At 38.0% G+C, this 20256-nt stretch overlaps 1 pseudogene; it reads right to left on the bottom strand.

The window, feature by feature from the left end:
- LOC140230706 (transient receptor potential cation channel subfamily M member 5-like) overlaps positions 1-12587 on the bottom strand; it is a 155073-nt pseudogene extending 142486 nt beyond the window's left edge.
- Positions 12588-20256: the final 7669 nt, after the last annotated feature.

Genomic DNA, 20256 nt, shown 5'->3' with positions numbered 1-20256 from the left:
ATGACAATAATAATAATAATAATAATAATAATAATAATAATACAATAATAATAATAATAATAATAATAATAATAATAATAATTTAACAGTGCATGGATTTTGGATCAAACATTTCACGGCAATCCATGAGGGAATAGCAAAGCAACTACAGCTTGCCCTAGAGAGCGGGGAGGTTCCCCACTGGATGACCACAGGCAGGACGGTCCTGATCATGGAGGACAAATCCAAAGGTAATGTTGCCTCAAATTTCAGACCCATAACTTGCTTAAACATGATATGGAAGTTAATGACTGGCATCATAGCGAATGAGATGTATAGCTTCATTGAAGGGAAGGACTTATTCCATGTCGAACAAAAAGGTGGGCGGCGAGGGTGCAGAGGAACTAAAGACCAACTACTAATTGACAAAATGGTGATGAGAAATTCCAAGAGAAGGAGGACCAACCTGTGTGTAGCCTGGATCGATTATAAGAAGGCTTATGATATGGTGCCTCATTCATGGATCGATAACTGCTTGCAAAAGTTCGGACTTGCAGATAACATCCGAGCTTTACTGACAAATTCTATGAAGGCATGGTGCACAACCCTCACATCGAATGGCAAAGATCTTGGTCAGGTGAGAATACAACGAGGAATATTTCAAGGGGACTCACTGTCACCTCTCCTCTTCGTTATATCACTCATCCCACTTACAAGCGTTCTGCGAAATGTATCGGCCGGTTATGACCTCGGAGGAAATCATGGCTCTCTCAATCATCTGCTGTTCATGGACGACCTTAAGCTCTTTTGTAAAGACGAGAAGCAGTGCGACAAGCTAGTTCAAACGGTTCGTCTGGTCAGCAAAGACATCGGCATGGACTTCGGCATCAACAAGTGCGCTACCCTGGTTATGAAGAGAGGGAGACGAGTGAAGTGTGCAGGAATATCACTCCCTGATGGAAGAATACTACAGAGTTTGGAGGAAGGAGAGAATTACAAATACCTCGGAGTGTTGGAATCTGATGATGTCTCGAACAATGCTATCAAAGTGTCTGTGACGAAGGAGTACTTCTCACGTGTAAAAACTGTAATAAAATCACACTTAAATGGTGGACACGTCATCACAGCTCTAAACACCTGGGCGGTAGCAGTTTTGAGATACACAGGAGGAGTGGTCGAATGGACGAAGGCGGAACTGGCTGCTATGGATCGGAAGACAAGAAAGATGCTCTCGATCTACAAAACCCACCAAATGAGTGCTGATGTCGACAGGTTGTACCTGCCAAGGACAGAAGGAGGCCGAGGGCTCGTGAGTGCATCAGATTGCGTCGAAATGGAGCAAATCAGCCTCAACAATTACATAAACAGCAGTGAGGAAAAACTCCTTCGAGCCGTTCTGGTTGACAGTGGAAATAATGTAAACGTCATTGATTCACTTACTTTCAAAAGCCAGAAACGAACAGAAAGATCCGCAAAGTGGAGAGAAAAGCAGCTGCACGGGCAGTTTTGCAGAGAGACAGAGAACATCAGCAGTAATGACACATGGTTATGGCTGAAGAAAGGAGAACTGAAGAAGGAGACAGAAGGACTGATCATCGCTGCCCAAGAGCAAGCACTGTCAACAAATGCTCTGAAAGCCAAGATACAAAAGAGAGATGTGGATGCCGCATGCAGGATATGCCGAGAAAGAGACGAGACAATGCAACATATCGTATGTGGCTGTAGTAAATTGGCGCAAAAGGAGTACAAAAGACGACATGACAAACTGGCACAAGTCGTTCACTGGGAGCTTTGCAGAAAACATGAAATACCATGTGAGAGCAAATGGTATATGCACGAACCACAAAAAGTTTCTGAAAATGGTCAAGTTAAAATCCTGTGGGATTTCGATGTTCAAACTGATAATGTCATCCAGCACAGGCGTCCGGATATCATCGTCGTAGAAAGGGCTCGACAGATGTGCACAAATCGTCGATGTCGCGGTACCGGGAGACAGCAGAGTAGCCGAGAAAGAGAAGGAAAAGATAGAGAAGTACCAAGACCTTGCCAGAGAGCTTCGCCGCTTGTGGAATATGAGAACGAAGGCGATCCCTATTGTCGTTGGAGCACTCGGAACAACGCCAAAGCAGCTGCGACGGCACTTGGACGACGTTGGTGTGCCCGCTCGAGTGCAAACGCTCCAAAAAGCAGCATTGCTTGGGACGGCACGAATCCTGAGAAAAGTACTGAAAGTCTAAGGTTCCAGGATGGAACTTGACGTGATATTAATCTCCAAGAGATATCTTGTGAAGATAGAGATAATAATAATAATAATAATTATACTCATTACAAGTACCTTAAAGAGCCTAATTATAATAATGGCAGCCAATCGAAAATAATAACAGTAATCATCACAGTTATCAATCTTCCACATAATTATCATGATGATGTAGTTAATTTGGTCAACCCACAATAGATACAAAGGCTTTCTTGCATTTTGCGTTCTGACGGTATCCACTATGTTTCCAGAGGGCCTGGTGAGTTGGTACATGTCTAAAATATTATGCGTGATTAGTGGAGAGGGGCATCGTGGGTGTAAACAGTAAGTGGGATTGGAACGGACTGGGCAGACCGTTAGTCCAAAGCCTGTCCTGAGCTAGATGTCTGAACTTGCCGATAACAAGATAATTGGTTGTTGTAGAAATCTATCTTAGGTAATACTATTATTTCAGATGAAAACAGAATACGTTCGAACCTTAGTGATCTTTATTTCAACTATGCGTGCATTACAAGATGTGATTCTCATGTTTCAACTTCTGCTATGATATTCATCAGCATAATCATTTAAATATACTGCAAGACCACATCTTTCACTATCAAATTCATACCAGTAGTTAATGTAGGGCCTACATCGTATTCATAGAATGAATGGCTATTTGCTCTACATTCTTTATTTCCTGTGAAAATGACACCAGGAGTAGATTGGTTCACAAGAGTGGATTGGATTAAAAGAAAATGAACAACGAATACAATTCCCAGTAAATGTCAGTGACGTTGAAGATAATTATTCCGCCACTTTAAATGGTGCGTTAGCTTTGCAGAAAGTCAAGAATCTTGAAAACTCTTTAAGCTGACAACTTTCCTCGTAGTAGTATACTCATGAAAATCAGGACGCATATAAAATCAACTCAGAAAGAAAACATGAAACTATTGTACGGGTATCGGAACATGGTTTGTGATGGTCTCAGCATTTCGAGCACGGTGGCACCAAGGAGATTTTATAGGCGTGGTGTAAAATCTCTTTGAGTGGCACCTAATACTGCGCATCAGTCTCGTTTGAACCGCGAACCGCGCGAGATCCCGAGCAAGGAACCCGACACAAACCTGCAGGTGGGAGAGTAGTTCGTGCCGGTGGTCGATAATGCCCCAGGTAGCTATCCCTATGGCTACCACATTCATCGCCGCGTCTACGCCGAAGTCTCGCACAGCCTCCCCGACGTACTTCATCACACCGGCGTACGTGCCGCCGGATATGATCCAAGCATCTGCGTATGGTATAGAGAAAAAACAGGGCATCTGAAGGATCGGGCACAAGGTCAAAAACAAGGTCGACATGGGTCATTGCAGAAGATGTGGCAGGCTGGGGAATGTCTCAGAAAGTTTCAGTTGATAGAGTTTAAGCTTGCTATTTTGTGATGAGGGAACCAAGGTAAACACCAAAGGTGAATTTATGAACTCGTTTTCGTCCGAGTGTATACATTTCACCTCCCAAGTGAAGCCAGGATTGTGTGAGGGTTTTTTTTTTTTCTGTTCTACAGGGTTGCAGGGTATTCAAAGCATTCGGTGCTTTCCGAATTAAAGAACTAATCAAGCGGTTCGTGTCTTGACATAAAGTTTCTGAAAATTCCTTCCTTGCTTTCCGAGGAACCAGTCACAAGCAATAATAATATTATAATAATTAAAAAAATAATAATTATCATTATAAAGATGCCATTAATTTTCATGTTAAGTCCTTAATACTGGTTTTCGAGGGTGAACATCACCATGCCGCCCCACCCCCCCCCCCCCAATCAAAAACTGTTCATTCCCGTATCCCGTATCACGTATCAAATTCATGTACAAAAATTTAAAGTGCAAAATAGGAGAAGATGAGTAAGCTGTGGCCACGTTGTTTAATATCTATTCAAATTCAAATTTAAAGGTTTTATTTTCACTTCTTTCAACAGAATGTACAAAAAGTATAAATTCGACATGCGTTTGAAGGAATGATACATAGATAGCAAAAAAATAACATTTATCAGTAGTCATTACAAAATGAGGCATTTTTCATAAAACATATTTATACATTCTGCGAAAAAAAAGTGGAGGTATAATTATACCCACTCAAAAGACTATGCTTGTACAATGTGGGCACCTCACATGAGAAAAAATAGGTGAAAACTTAACTACAAGTGTGCGGGATGAAAAAAAAAAAGAAGTGGAAGAGGGGAAAGGGTGGAAACAGAAATAGAAGTAAAGAGACGAGACAACTAAAAACAAAAAGACTAGATCAATCGATACATTCAAGATCAAACCAACAGAGACTATTAGCCATATTAAAAGTGTAGAGCGTTGAAAGCGATAATTGTATGGAATTGCTGATAGCGGAACATGTTAATCTGTTCTGTGAAGGCACGTGTAATAGTATACAAGTATGCGATAAAATAATCAAGGGATGTGATGTGGAATGCCGCGAAAGACGCGTCCTAAATGCCTACGAAAAAATCAATAGCATCCTGGTGCTTACAAAACCTTCTAAAAAGATTAACAAACAAACTTAATTTCCTTCTGTTACATTATAAGACTTAAGGAGGAATCTATATGTTAACTTGTTTAAGATAAGCAGACGAGAGGAATTATTTGTTTAGTTTTATCAACTTGTCGTTCAGCCTTCTTGTCATTCCCTAACCACTGTTAAAGGGATAGTACAATATTGGTGGAGATGAGAATTGGGCTTTTAACTTTTTGCGAGATACCAAGAAAACACTAATGATGTAGTACAGAGCATACCATTTTAAGAGGAATTCAAAGTTTATTTGATGAAAATCAGGTTTGGAATGACTGAAACATCCAAAAACAAAGTAAAACAAAGGGATAGTAATAAAGTGTGGGTCCCACACTTCATTAGAATTGCTCTTTTTGGGATATCTCAGCCATTTCAAAACCAATTTTCATCAAATAAATGTTGAATTCTTCATAGAATTACATGCTCTTTCATATTTCATAAGAGGTTTCTCATTATTTCACCAAAAAATGTTAGAAACCTGAAATTAGGTCTCAACCAAAACTGTACGATCCCTTTAAGCTTCAGATTAGCCGATGAAGGAGAAGTGTGTATAGTGCATACTCGTGCTCAGAGAGGCCTTGATGAGCCCCCGGCGGAACGCGTCGCGGAGCGGACCGTTGAGGGGAAAGTTGCCCGCGCCGCCCGTTACCGAGATCAACAGACGAGGCTTGCGGATTTTCCATGTTCTCTTCATGAAATTCACAATGGTGCTTGGGTTTGTCTGAGCGTCCACTTTCACGAACTAGACAAAAACGAAGGAGAAATAACAGGCTTGTATAGCAGTTTGCAGGGGACATTCTACACGTTGACTTCTCCGTTGATTTGACAGTCGTACATGAAAAAAATTGGCATGATTGATGTACCAAATCTGCAGCTATATCCGCGATGATCACTTGAGTTAATACCCATTCAAACTCTGTACTATACCATGGAGGACCATCTGTTTGTCTATCAATGCACACTATCTTATGCGTCCTTTCAATTTATTCATGCAGTCATTTGTTCATTTTAACAATAATGAAAATAGGTTTTGTTTTTTTTCGCTCATTCAGTAAGTACTGTTATCTACTTCTTCAGGCTCTCATTCATAATCAAGCTGAGCTTTTCCCACTAATTTACCTATCAATCTAATCAATCGAATGAGTTAAAGTCCTTATCTTTTATTTCAGTTATCTTTCAAAAATCTGACGGTTCATTCGGTTTTGTTTTCCTATTACCACTCAGATTATTAGTGCCCGTCTCCTTCAACCCCTCGACTCGCGGGGGGGGGGGGGGGGGGGGGGGGGGGTCATCCTTCGAGCCCGACACCCACGAGCCATACGGCCCATGGGCTCAGCACTGGAAAAGGGCCTTGAGTCCGACAGTATGACTCGTGGGTGTCATACTCGTGACGTGCACTCACACCTGGGGTCATTTTTGCAGAAATCACCATGTTGTTATCAAAACTGGTACATCTGATTTTCACTACATAATATCTTATATTGGGGAGAGATCAGAAGAAAGTGGTCAAATCCAGAAAATCTGCACAAAGTCAGGGGGAAAATACAAACATTTTACTCATCTGCAAAAGAACCAGAAATCTTAATCACCTTAAAGGGACTGTACAGTACTGGTTGAGGTGGGGATTCATGTTTTGAACATTCCTAAGTGAGATAATGAAAAGCCTCTTATGAAATATGAAAGAGCATGTAATTTTAAGAAGGATTCAACGTTTATTTGATGAAAATTGCTTTTCAAAAGGCTGAGATATCCAAAAAAGTGCTAATAATAAAAGGCGACATGCCACAACTTTATTAGGATCTCTTTGTTTCACCTTGTTTTTGGATATCTCAGCCATTTCAAAACCGATTTTCATCGAATAAACTTTTGATACCCCTTAGAACTGCATGCTCTTTGACATCTCATTGAGTGGTTTCTGAATATCTGCACACACCCTTTAAGACATACTGTGAAGTTATACGAATCAGTTATAAAGTTAGCGAAGGGGGCTTCTTAAAATTCGTCAACCGAAAGAAATAATTCGACCTTATATATTTGTTTGTTCGTTTGATTGATTTCATTTCTTCAACATAATTTCATACATAAATAACAATTCTTTTCAGTAATACCTGTGTAGAAAACATCAATTACATTTATTACAATGTACATGTTTCAAAGGAGAAAAGATAAATGTGTAGGCCTACATTGATTCCATTACCAACATACACTGTATTACCAAATTTGAAGAAAAAAAAGAAGAATTGATTTAAAAAAAAATTACTCTATACCTCATGAAAAGTTGGAAAAGTATGTAAATATAGAAGTTATTCTGGTTCAAGTTTAAGTTTATTCTTTTCTCCATCTCAACATTAAAACAGATGGGCACAATATGTTGATAAATTGAAAGTACAGAAATATCGACATGAGTAAAATAAAAAAAAGCGGGGTACATTATGCTTTTGATGGGGATTGAAGAGAAGAAGTGAGACATTTTGGTGATAAAGTACAGAGATAAAAGGGGCATTCCAGGCAATTTTCATAATTTTACAACATGTAGAAGGCCTACATAAATCGGCAGCTCCATGTATAGATTTGTGGAATTTATTGTGGTCCTTGAGCAGAGAAACCAATACTCTGAAAATCTTTAACAAATTACACTGAACAGTGTTGATGACATAGGAGTCTCACATAGTAAATTAAGAAATGCAATGTAATTGCATTACAATACCGCTTGCTTAACAAGTTCACCTGTGTAGAATCTATCCATACCTTCTTCTCTTGTTCTGCTTCCCTGGGCCCCAAGTCATGCATTCTTATGGTGAGGCTGCCATGTCATCATCCTTGTTCATTGCAATTTGTTATAAATTTTGAAAACATTCTTATTCCTCACCCCAAACACTATAAAATCTGAAACTCTGTACTGTTACTAATTTATAGTTGTTCAAATGTAAAAGTCTGAAAATCATCCGGACGTCCCCTTTAAGAGCACCAAATGTCAGAAAAAGTGGTTTCCTGACGTCATCCTCACCTTAGCTGGAGTGCGATGTGGAATGTTCGGATTGTCCCGTTCTCTCATTTTGACCTTTCCTGAGTTTTCTTCCAAGTTGACTTCCGGCCTGCATGGGTTGGCAACCGAATGCATTCGGTAGAGCCCACTGCGTTGACGGTACAAAATTATGATAAAAATACAATAGAAAAATTTATTCATCAGACATTCCTTCTGATACATGGACATGCTAAATTAACATTCTTTCAGTTCATTCATATAACTTTTTTTTGCACATAGGCAAAAATATTGGTAATAACTTCTAAAACATTTTACATCTCATTCACTGGTATGAATTAGTCTTGGACTAGCATAAATGTGTCGCATTCATGTCGTTTTATTGAAAAAGCTTGTCAAAGGCATAGCCACGTTAAAAATCTATTGCTTATTCGACTAGCAGATGAGTAGACTCTTGAAATAGTTTTAGTTCAAATCGGGTTATCGCAAAAGTCGTTATCGTAAAAAATATACAAATCAAAATAAAATTCACATAGAAAAGAAAAGAGTTACAAAAGGGGTATATGATGCTCGTTTGATTGTTTTGCACGGATGTCAATGTGCGTTTTAATTTATAAAAGAAAAACAAAATATGCCAGAAATTGATGAAATAAAACGAAACAATGGTCAGCAATGATCAAATAATAATAGTACAATCATTGCGAAAAATATATGTTTTATGAAAACCTGTTTCACTTTAAATCTTAAAAGTTCTAATGCATGTTTTTTTCTCTTTGGATGTCACTCTATAAAATAATGTACAGACCTATTTGAAAATGACGGGATATAGAGGGACATTTCTCTATTTAACGATGGTAGACATTGGTCATGTAAGAAGTTTGTGCAGTCGTGTAAATTGGCGATCTGGTTCTCATTCGGGAGTCAATAATGATAATAATGAATTAATAATAATACAGTGTAATAACAATAATAATGATGATAATAACAATGATAACATTGATAGTGATGATGATGATGATAATAATGATAATAATAATGATAATAATAATAAGTATTTGCTCTCCATAATAAAAGATATCACAGCGTTTACACAAAATAATACAAAAACAAAATTAAATAGCATAGAAGGGATAAAGTAAGGAAAATTTCTATGAGTAACTGTAAATATCTGTATAAACATCTAATCAGGGAAGAGATATGTTTTCGGGAATCTTTCAAATTGATAAGTACAGTTAGCTACTATAATAAAAGAGGGGATATTGTTCCATTCTTTGGATGCGACAATAAACATACGAAATTGCCAAAATTGCCATGGTTACAACGTTATCAACTCCGAGTCCCACGCACATTTCCTTCCCGCGTGATAGCTACGACAGCCAATCCAGGAACGTGCCTGGACTTGCTCGATGGAGCAACCACAATTTTATGTCAGATGCAACTCGTGCACGTATACTAAGTAAACAATTTCGCACCATCATCCAAAGAATTCACCGGAGAGTGATTATTACTCGCCACCACAAGTAGATTAAAAAAGGAGATGATATCATAACATGTATAGAAATGCATCATAAACATGTTTTGTTAGGTTATTACGAACGATATGATTTTAAAAGTACAGTATTAAAGCAGGAACGGATATGAATATCAATTACTGCAACTTTGCAACCACATCGCACTATACTCATATTAAGGCTAAAGGAAGCATTTTCAAGCTGGATGGTAAATCACTAATCTTCCAGTAAATGAAAAATCATGACAGGAAATTCAAAGATTTTTCCCATTCCCTCTTGTTTAAGTGCGAAGATTCCCCCAAACGTATAGGACATCGATGAGTATGGAAAGATTACTCCAACACACCTGCGAGCTTAATTGAAGAAAACAGGATAATCAGTTCAAAATTATCGGTTAAGGATTTAATTAAACATTCACGTGCCGCCGTATCTAAATGGGAACGTTCCAACGATAATCATGTCAAAATAGTATAAATACATTGAAAAAAGTATGAAAATAATTTCAGTAAAGATTACGTTATGAGGAACGCACATTCTCTCGATTTGATAATGACAAAAATCATTCTCAACTCCTGCTTTATAATGAACCAAGTGCAAGTGATTTTTTTTATGTCCTCGCACCCACAAAACTTTAGAAAAAAGTCTTTTTACAATTGCTGAAGCAGTCGAACGAATATTTTCAATACAAATCGTGAAGAGGTCCAGTCTACAGGAAGCAGCACATGGAATGAACAAATTCATAACTTTATTCGACTTGTCTATAAACTGTCATTGTATTTCCAAAAAAGACAGAAATCTGTATCTACTAAATTCATATGCATGTTATAGGCTAAGAAATACTCCTTTAAAACGGGGACAGTTTTACAAACTTGACATCATGAAGCGAAACTTTAACAAGAAATCCAATCCAGAATTTTATAAATTTCATAAGAAAAAGAGAAAAAAAATCCGAAAAGAAAAATGCAAAAATTATCCACATCGAACTAGAATTATCACTGAAGGTGATTAATACCCCCGCCCCTTGTGTTGCTTTATAGTATGTGATGTCATGAGGGCAATGACGTTGATACCAACTTTGTGCACTTGTCGAATTGGAAACAGAATAATTTTAGTTTACTGTACAATTACAGAGTTGACATAACACTGAGTATAAAACTTATAGCAAATGGAAACATGCTTTCCCCCAGCATCACTACACTTAAAGACCATCATACACACAAAATTTGACCTTCATAGCTTGAATGGTTTATTTTGATACAAAAATGAGTGGTTACCATGGCAACACATTTTTCTTATATTAACACATTTGTGTCTTGCAAAACTACACTTCTAGATCATGATACATGCTAAATTTGACTTTAATTGTTTGAATGACGGAAAAGTTATTTGATCTGCAAGGTTTTGGTAAAATTGTGGTTACCATGGCAACGGCTTGTGTGACAAACACAAAAATTATGTGTTCCACACAAAATAATCATGTGTTCCACATCTATGCCTCAAGGCCATAATGCCTACCAAATTTGATTTCAATTGCTTCAAAACTGTGGAAGTTATTCACTCCACAAGATTTCGACGAAAACATTTGGTTACCATGGCAACGCTTTGTCAAGTACAAACACAAAGAGTGTCTTGCACAGCTACACCTATAGATCATCATAGATACCAATTTTGAAATTGATTGCTTAAATACTATGGAAGTTATCCAATCCACAAGGTTTTGGTAAAATTATGGTTGCCATGGCAACGCATTGTCCGACAAACACAAAAAAACATGTCTTGCACATCTATACCTCAATATCATCATTAACCCGAAGTTTCATTTAAATTGCTTCAAAACTGTAGGAGGAGTTCACGACGCAAGATTTTGCAACAGACCGACCGACCGACCGCCCGACCGCCCGCCCGACCAACATCACGGTGATTCCTGTATACCTCCTTCACGTGTGGCGGGGGTATAATAAGGAATCAGGATGTTATAACATTCTGAAATTTCAATTTTTTTCGGAAATACAGAAATGACAAAAATTTCCTGTTTCAGCTGTATTCAGTTCAATATTCAATAGTTTATTTATTTCCATCATAAAAAAAAAGAAAGGTATGAAACCTTGCCTTACAACCACCTAAAAAAAAAAAAAAAAAGGACAAATGTTAACTCTGACATGGGAACATGCTTTAACCTGTATCAGCTAAAAACTAAATTTTCCGAGTTTCATATTTGATACGCACGGTATCAATACCCGTATCAAATATGAAAAATTGTGAGGGCATGACATCATCAACAATCTCATTGATTATTCATATAAGGACTGGTCAAGAAATATTTTCCGAAAGAATAACATTTGAAAATGTCTTATCTTCCTGATTTTTTTATCCAATTTTTGTCATTTTTTTTAAATCTCTTTATTTTAGAGTTTATTCATTTTTGGGGTGGATATCCTCTTTAAAACAGTTTTTTAGCAAGGGGCTGGCAGCAAACACAGGCTTGTTAGCAGAGAGCTGCACTAAAACTACTGTTTACGGGCTTCCTTCTCTCCAAATGGCCAATCACGATATACTGCCCTGGAAATTTCACATTTTAATATCAGATTACATTCAATATCCGTGTAGCTTTGGATCTCACACCTGGATCTCAGCATGTTGGTTTTTGGTTTGTTGGTTTTTTTATTTAGACCGTAAAATTGTATAAACTTAAGGGATGAAAAATAGAGTGCCACATAAAATAGTACATTATGGCCCTTATACATCAGCCGGAAGCTGTCAAACAAATGGCTAATTGGTAGAGAGAATTATTCTGATACGTTTCAACATTCGGGAAGTTGTAGTTAGAGCACGTTAATCCACAAGAAGTATGCTGTATGGTCCGGAAGAGGCATCCTCTGTTTACGTGGTTTAGGAAGTTGCTGTGCATTGCACTAATTCCTCTATTACCGGTATGTTACGTTGTTTTCAATTACTGTTTTATTTTTTTTTCCAATGACAGCAGGAAGCAAGTTAAGCTCATGGAATAATCTTTATTTCCCGATAGCATTTACGTAGGCCTACATCACCGTATACATGTAGTTATACACTTGGTGTTAAACTTCTCACTACAAAACACTATAGACAATTGTAACAAAATGTTAAATGAAAATACCTTCGTCCGGGTTCATCTTGATTTGCGGGACCTCTCCTCACTTGGAACGAATCTAGGAGAAGAAAAATTACGTCATATTTTAGCAACATTATTTATATAAAGGCTACATGCTAGTATTTGCGCAGATTTAACGTCTTCGTACAATGACCACCCAATATAACTATTCTATTTTATCATTGAGATGGTAAAGATGTTATACGCAGAAAGTAATTACTGACTGTCCTATGAAGCAAAGGAGAGAGCTATGTCATATTCCTTGGCAATTTCCCCCAGTTTGAGATGACTTTTTTTTTTCATTGAGACAAAAAGAAAAGCATTTCAATGTTAAACTCGAGATCAGTCTGAATGGGACAGAAGTGCAGTGCGACTATTCATCCAAAATCTATTCTCTCATATTTATTTTTTCAGACCATTTACATCCTCGTAAAGTATCTGCTCATAGGTAGTCTTCCGCATTATTTTTATTAAACTGTCACTTGAACAGCAGATACGTGAAATCTTAAAGATTAATCTTCGTTTTGTATTACCGAGAAAAATAAGGTTGTACTTAAGTCAATCATATACCTCTTTCCACCTATTTCAGCTGTTAAAATATAATCTTCAAATACTTTGATCAATTGACTTTGTGCTTTATTCTTGTATAATAGGAAATGCAAAAGAAATGCAAAAATCAAATCAAATCAAATCAAATTAAAATCAAAATCAAAGCCACGGTACACGTATGAGCATGATGCCTTGACGGGAAAGAATAACGTGAACGGACAAGTGGGCGTGTCGCCCGGACTACAGCACAAACATTCACTCAAACAAACATAATTATTGTTTGGCACAGATCCGACCATTGTGAAATATAAGCCGATACTATTCGTTTTTACTTCTGTGGCTCCGTTGTAGCATTGTACAGGGGTTGTTATTTTCTGTCTTCAAGTGAAGTGTGTCTAAAATCATAATTGAGAAGACCAGTTTTGCAATGATGATAATGGTCACCAGTAAAACACTTCTTTTTCCTTCTGAAGTATTTTCTAAAAGCTGAGCTGATAGTACAACCAATAGAACGTGACATACGAGAACGAGGCTACAATAATGTTTGCAAGTCTTTAAAAAAATCATGTAAAAACAACCCTTTAAAAAATCAATCTAAGAACGTAGGGATCGGGCCTATAGCCCTTTGAAAAGAGATTGTTCTTCACTCCAATTCGAGCGCGAAATAATAATGGCTGCAATTAAAACCACCCTGATAGATAACTGCTCCTTTCAGTGTATTCATCATTCCTCGTTTGACCTTCATTAAACCATCCGATCTCTTAAGCTTTTGTGTTTTTGTTTTTACTTCGATACCACACCGGATATTTACTACATAGTGTACTTCCTGCTAGCCTTTGACCAAGGCCCTCTCGCTGTGTGGTGAAGAGAGCCCAGCTGAGTGGGGTTGCGCGAGGGCCTTGCTAGATCCTGCTAGATTCACGCGAGTAACCGATATCAACGAACCGCCCCATGGTGTCGGGTCTGTCTGCAATAACAAACCGCAGCATTCACTGCTATTCATTTCTACAGGTTTGAATACTTCATCAAAACACTAGAATCTGTATATAGTGTGTATGTCAAAAATGGTTCCATGATATTTGCTCCTGCGACAATTGCTCCCAAAAGCAGCTTCGTTAACGAAATTTTCCGCCGAAGCTGCCCGTTTCGGTCAGTACAACAATTTGCCTAGCCAATACTATCCATGGTACATTTTTGGTTGAGAAGGAGCTTGAGGTTTTTGATGATTATTTTTGAGATAATGAGAAACCTCTAATGAAATATGAAAGAGCATGTAATTGAAAGAGGAATTCATAGTTTATTTGATGAAAATAGGTTTTGAACTGGCTGAGATATCCAAAACAAAGCGATTCTAATAATAGGTGGGACCCATCTTTCTATTACTTGTATTACTTCTGCAATATGTCACTCATCAACCCTACCTTGTTTAGTTTTACGGGGATAGTAAAGGATGCTTTAGAGCAGAAACAATGGAGAGGCGATAAAATATAAAAATCATTACACTGTTTATGATACCAAATGAAATGCATCACATGCACAATATAAATGCCTCTATTTATCATGTATGATTCATCACATGCCTTTTCATTTTCAGTGCCAAACCCGTGACTCGTGGTTTATTTTGATCGTTACATGAAATGAGGTTAACAGTGGAAAATGAAAATGTTGACTCTACTCTGGCACAAAGAAACTAGTAGACACGTAATAAAAAGTGCTTCGTCTGAAAAAAAAAAATTATGTTTTGAGCGTTTCATTTCATTTTCCTTTGCAAACATCGATTACTTTTTTTCATATGACTTCATATTGACACTACCAGCGCTTTGCAGAGTACGTACTAAATTGTACATACGAAATGACCAAAAAAAAAACAAACAAACAAGACACCCGCGGGTCTAGCGCTCACCTGAGTATCGCAAGTTCACCTTTCACGCAGTCACTAATCTAAATTATTCACAGCTCTACTAAAATTTGACCAGGCATTCTCAAGTAGAAGATGAAAATGTACAATAAGGGCCCAAATTTTTTAAGATTCCTTAATTTGGGGGGATTGGGACCCCCTGGGGCCCTCTGGGTGGGGCATGGTGCCCATTTTAACAAATTGAGATCCTGACCCCCATAGGGATGCTACCTACCAAGTTTGACGAAAATCCATCATGAGGTTTTCAGGAAGAAGATGAAAATGTACAATTCAGGCCCCCATTTGGAACTTCCCAACCCCCTGCCCCCAAGAGGGGCACCCTTGGATCTGCTATGAACAAACTTGAAACTACAGTATTTAATGTACTCACTCACAGTATTATCTTAGCTCTATAACTTCTGATTCTAGAGAAGATTTTTAAAGATTCCTTCATTTTGGGGGGTTTGGGCCCCCCTGGGGCCCCCCTGGGTGAGGCATGGTGCCCATTTTAACAAATTGAGATCCTAACCCCCTAGGGATGCTACCTGCCAAGTTTGGTGAAAGTGGGTCATGGGGTTCTCAAGAAGAAGATGAAAATGTACAATTTAGGCCCCATAAGGACCCCTCCCCACCCCCCTCCCCTGGGTCCCAAGGGGGGCACCCCTGATTCTGCCATGAACAAATTTGAAACTACAGTCATCAATGTACTAACTCATAGTATTAAATTAGCTCTATCATTTCTGGTTCTAGAGAAGAAGATTTTTACAGATTCCTTAATTTTGGGGGGTTTGGGCCCCCCTGGGGGCCCCCTGGGTGGGGCATGGTGCCCATTTTAACAAATTGAGTTCCTAACCACCTAGGGATGCTACCTGCCAAGTTTGATGAAAATCGGTCTTGGGGATTTCAAGAAGAAGATGAAAATGTAAAAAGTTTACGCACGACGGACGACGCACGACACACGACGCACGACGCACAACGCACGACGCACGACGCACGACGGACGCCGGACGAAGGGCGATCGCAATAGCTCACTTGAGCCTTTGGCTCAGGTGAGCTAAAAAAACCCACACAAAACAAAACAAAAAAACTTTGTCGAACTTTGTCAAACTTTGACAGACTAAATGTCAATTGAAGACGATACTTAGAAAAACTGAAATGAACCTGCTCCAGCGTGCTCTGTTACAAATCAATTCATTGTTTTTAGGCTCAGCGTTAAACAACATTAATTTTGTTCAAAAGCGGGTCGTTCTTTAATCCCTTTGTTTTGATTTGTTTTGTTGTTGGTGTTGTTGATGAAGGCAGTGTAAAGAGTATGCATGCTCGTGATACCCGGACCTGTATCCGCATCATGGATCACCTACATCTTACCATATATGGAAAATCAGGGGTGCCAACCTTGTAAACGGCATTTCAGTATTCTGAGGCCTGAAAATGGGTGTTTTGTTTCTTTTTTGTTTTGTTTTTTTTTTTGTTTTTTTTTTGTTTTTTTTGTGTTTTTTTTGTTTTCTTTGGGGGGGGGGGGGTGTGGAAAATGGTATTTCTGCCTTCCCTGCCACATACATATTGTATAGTAACACAATCTGGGGAAAGCATTTTCCATGAAAAGTGCAATATTTTTGGCAACAAAAAGAGTACGAAACGCTGCGAGAAAGTAACAGCTGGTATCTCCCCAAGTTCTTTGAAGGATCGGAACGGAAAAACGGCATGCATGATGTTCGAGGTGAGGTTAACAATCACGATACCGTCATCACAATATAAGTCATGCGTTTTCTCTGCAGCCCGGAAGTCACTTTATTTGCAAACGAGTCGGTGCATTTATTTGATTCATTTTTCCTTACACAGTAGTTTGCAGACCTTAGAATCGATTAAAACCACAAAGCGGAAAGGAACCATAAGTCATTGCCAAAAGTAGCAAAACGGTATACAGGGTAAGAGCTTGTTTACAAATGGTACCTCAGACAGCAGTGGTTTATAATATGTTTAGTGATAACAAAAAAGGAGAAGCAAAGATCCTCTAAAATTGGACAGGTTAATTTGGGAAAGACAACTTGCCATAATAGTTCGTACACAAAATCTTGAAATTTCCGGTTTGTTTGTTTGGGTTTATTAAAAACGGAATTGTTACGGTCACAAATCCTATACTGATCACTATGTATTCTGCCAGGAATAACATTATGCTTCACACTTATATACTGTAGCAGAAAAAAAAAAGACATTTCCGTCAATCTTTTTATACAATCAATGGAAAATTGCGAGGTGATTTGCATATTCATCTAAACTGTTCGACGACAGTTTTGCAAAATTTGGCGAATCTTTCTATAAATTAATAACTTCCTTCAACATTTTTTTTTAAATCAAATTTGATCAAATATTCACTGTTGTGCTAATCACAAGATTTCACTCTTCCTTTTCAGATTAATCTTAAAATGGTTGGGTTAACTTCTACACCACACTACTGTCAATTGATTTCTAAGCGTATTTTTCGATCGTGAACAGGCACGATTGATCTAACCGTCTTTAAATGCCGATTTTGAGTAGGCCATATGAACACATCATATTCATAACAGCTCATTGAATATGTCATCTTTCTTTGCCTTATTTCTAAAGATGACGTTTAGAGCTCTTTCGTCGATCGCTTCAGGCAGTGGAAATTTGCCCATTTGGAAACCCATGCGTTCTTTCATGAAAAAACATTAACAAGCACAACACATTCACAAAGTCCTTTCAATACATTAAGTATGCATTGTACTTCACTTTTTTTTTTCATCAGTGCTTCATATCGTTTCGAGTATAAACTGACAACAATAAAGCAAACGCGGAGCGTACAGGCACATGTTCATATTGCGCAATCATTTCACGATGTTGATCTTTCTCACTCACTTCCCATTATAAGAAGATACAATGCATAATCATAGGCTAATACAGCGTAGTGTGCGTATCTCAAAGGTCATCTGCTGCTGCTATATCAGCGACTGAAACTAACAGTTGTTTGTTTCATGTATTTATGCAACTCTTTTTCATATACATTGCACGACCAAATCAACCGCGTATTCTAATGATCATAAATTGTCAGCGATGCACATCAATACGTTGACATACACACCTCCACAAACTCACACTCAACAAACGTGTTTTTTTTTTTGTGTATATATATATATATATATATATATATATATATATATATATATATATATATATATATATATATATATTATATATATATATATATATATATATATATATATATATATATATATATATATATATATATATATATATATATATATATATATATATATATATATATATATATATATATATCACCTATATACGTCTATAATAGATAGGTACATTAGTATAGATATATACACAGATAGACAGACTGACAATAAACGTGGCTGCGGGGTTTCAGGGAGGTGGAAGTAAATGTTAATTGGTATGATCAGTACACAGAAGTATTTGCAGGAGGACAACAGCATTATTTACTTTGAATTGATAACGAAAACCGAGCAAACGCGCTTCTTATCACGAACTGGGTTATTCATGCGATCCCCGCGAGTGAGATATGATTATGTGAATAGAACCGGTTTATACGATCGATGACAGCACGTAGTAGAGATACAAAACCGTTTACCTTGAATAGTCTGCGCCGCCTTGGTGATAAACTGCTGCATGTTGTCTGTCGAACTTCACCCGGGAGAAACAGGGAAGAAAAACCTATGGCATGCACCCCTGGCCGAGGCCCTCTCGCTGCTGCTTTACACTACAATGCAGGCCTACTACGTTCTGAGCTCTCCTACAGAAGCTTACAGATCGTAGTCATGGGGTGCTGAGAAGCCGCACGAAGAACTTTGCAGAGTGATCTACGGTGTTACTTCCATATCGCTCAGTTACTCACACCTCTACAACTCTGAAAGAGTGGATAGCATGCAGACTTCGCCGCCGTGAACTTGACGAACAATGACGAATTTCTCAAGCTTAAACGGAAGTGTATAGTTGTAGAGAGACCTGTAATGTGAAAAGTCGCGAGGTTAGCTTTTGCCACGGATGGCATGCGTGTGATCTCGTGCTGGACTGAGGCTGTTCGTGGTGTGGGTGTGAGTTCAGTTTGCGATTTTTTTTTGTCCCTGCATGAGATTGAAAACCAAAGAACGCGAGACGATTGGCAAAGTATAAAACCGGGAACAATTCACCACCACATTCATCACTCCGGAGCTGTCCGCATTGTGTGCAGCTCAGATAGATAGGCTACATCTATTATGAAACACGAACTCCCAAATTAGTAAGTTCTGTAGTGGATCCCTCTGTGGGTTATAGGCTTGACAAACACTGCTATCATACGAAACACATTCTAGCCCTGTAACTAATTCCCGGAAATTCATTTCCGGACAGGTACATCATCCATTGTCACTCTTGATCCGTGTTGTGGACTGTATATTGAGCTCTTCTTGACGAAAATGAGGCTAAGCTACAGAAAAAATTACCCGTATGTATGGTTTTCATTTCATATCCACACAAGGTCAAGGAGACAGAAGGAGTTAGCAGAGCACACAAATCCAAATAGCTGTTGTAATTGCTCTGCCACTGATGGCTATTCATCGATTCGCTTCGTTAAATCAGGGAAGTGAGACGTCTCGCCTCCCTGGTCAAATACAAACAAAAAATGATAAATAGATTTTTAAAAAAATCTGGTACACTGTAAAATGTAGCACTTTCTTATAATGTCCTTCTCTTGATTTGTTTTCCTCATTTATGTCTCAGAGGTTTGAATGTACTTCCTGCTCTTCACTGCCTTCAATCAGAACTGCTAATTGAAACCGAAAGTATAATATTTGCAGTGTACTTGATGAGAGAAAGAACCAGGTACGTTTATATCAGTTGACAATCACCACGGTACACATGCACGCTTAGATCTGTACTGCTTTCTTTCCTTCACACGATATAGTACAATAATTGGTATACGGACATGTCTCTTGGAGCTCCATGGCCTTAAAGGGATAGTATAGTTTTGGTTAAGACCTAATTTCAGGTTTCTAACTTTTTTTTGTGAGATGATGAGAAACCTCTTTTTCTATTCTATGAGGAATTCAATGTTTATTTGATAAAAATTGATTCTGAAATGACTGAGATATCCAAAAAAGAGCAATTTAACTTGCCTGTGTGGGACCCACACTTCATTACTTTCGATTTGTTTTACTTTGTTTTTGGATGTTTCAGTCATTCCAAACCCGATTTTCATCAAATAAACTTTGAATTCCTCTTAAAATGGTATGCTCTGTACTATATCATAAGTGTTTTCTTAGTATCTCAAAAAAAGTTCAAAGCCCAATTCTCATCTCCACCAATACTGTACCATCCCTTTAAACTCTTAGTGCGATATTGCCACTGTACGTCGTGATTGCAAGG

This window comes from Diadema setosum, chromosome 7 (assembly GCF_964275005.1).
Source record: "Diadema setosum chromosome 7, eeDiaSeto1, whole genome shotgun sequence".
NCBI lineage: Eukaryota > Metazoa > Echinodermata > Echinoidea > Diadematoida > Diadematidae > Diadema > Diadema setosum.
Note: the sequence above shows the minus strand (reverse complement) of the source record. Positions and strands in the feature narration are given on the sequence as shown.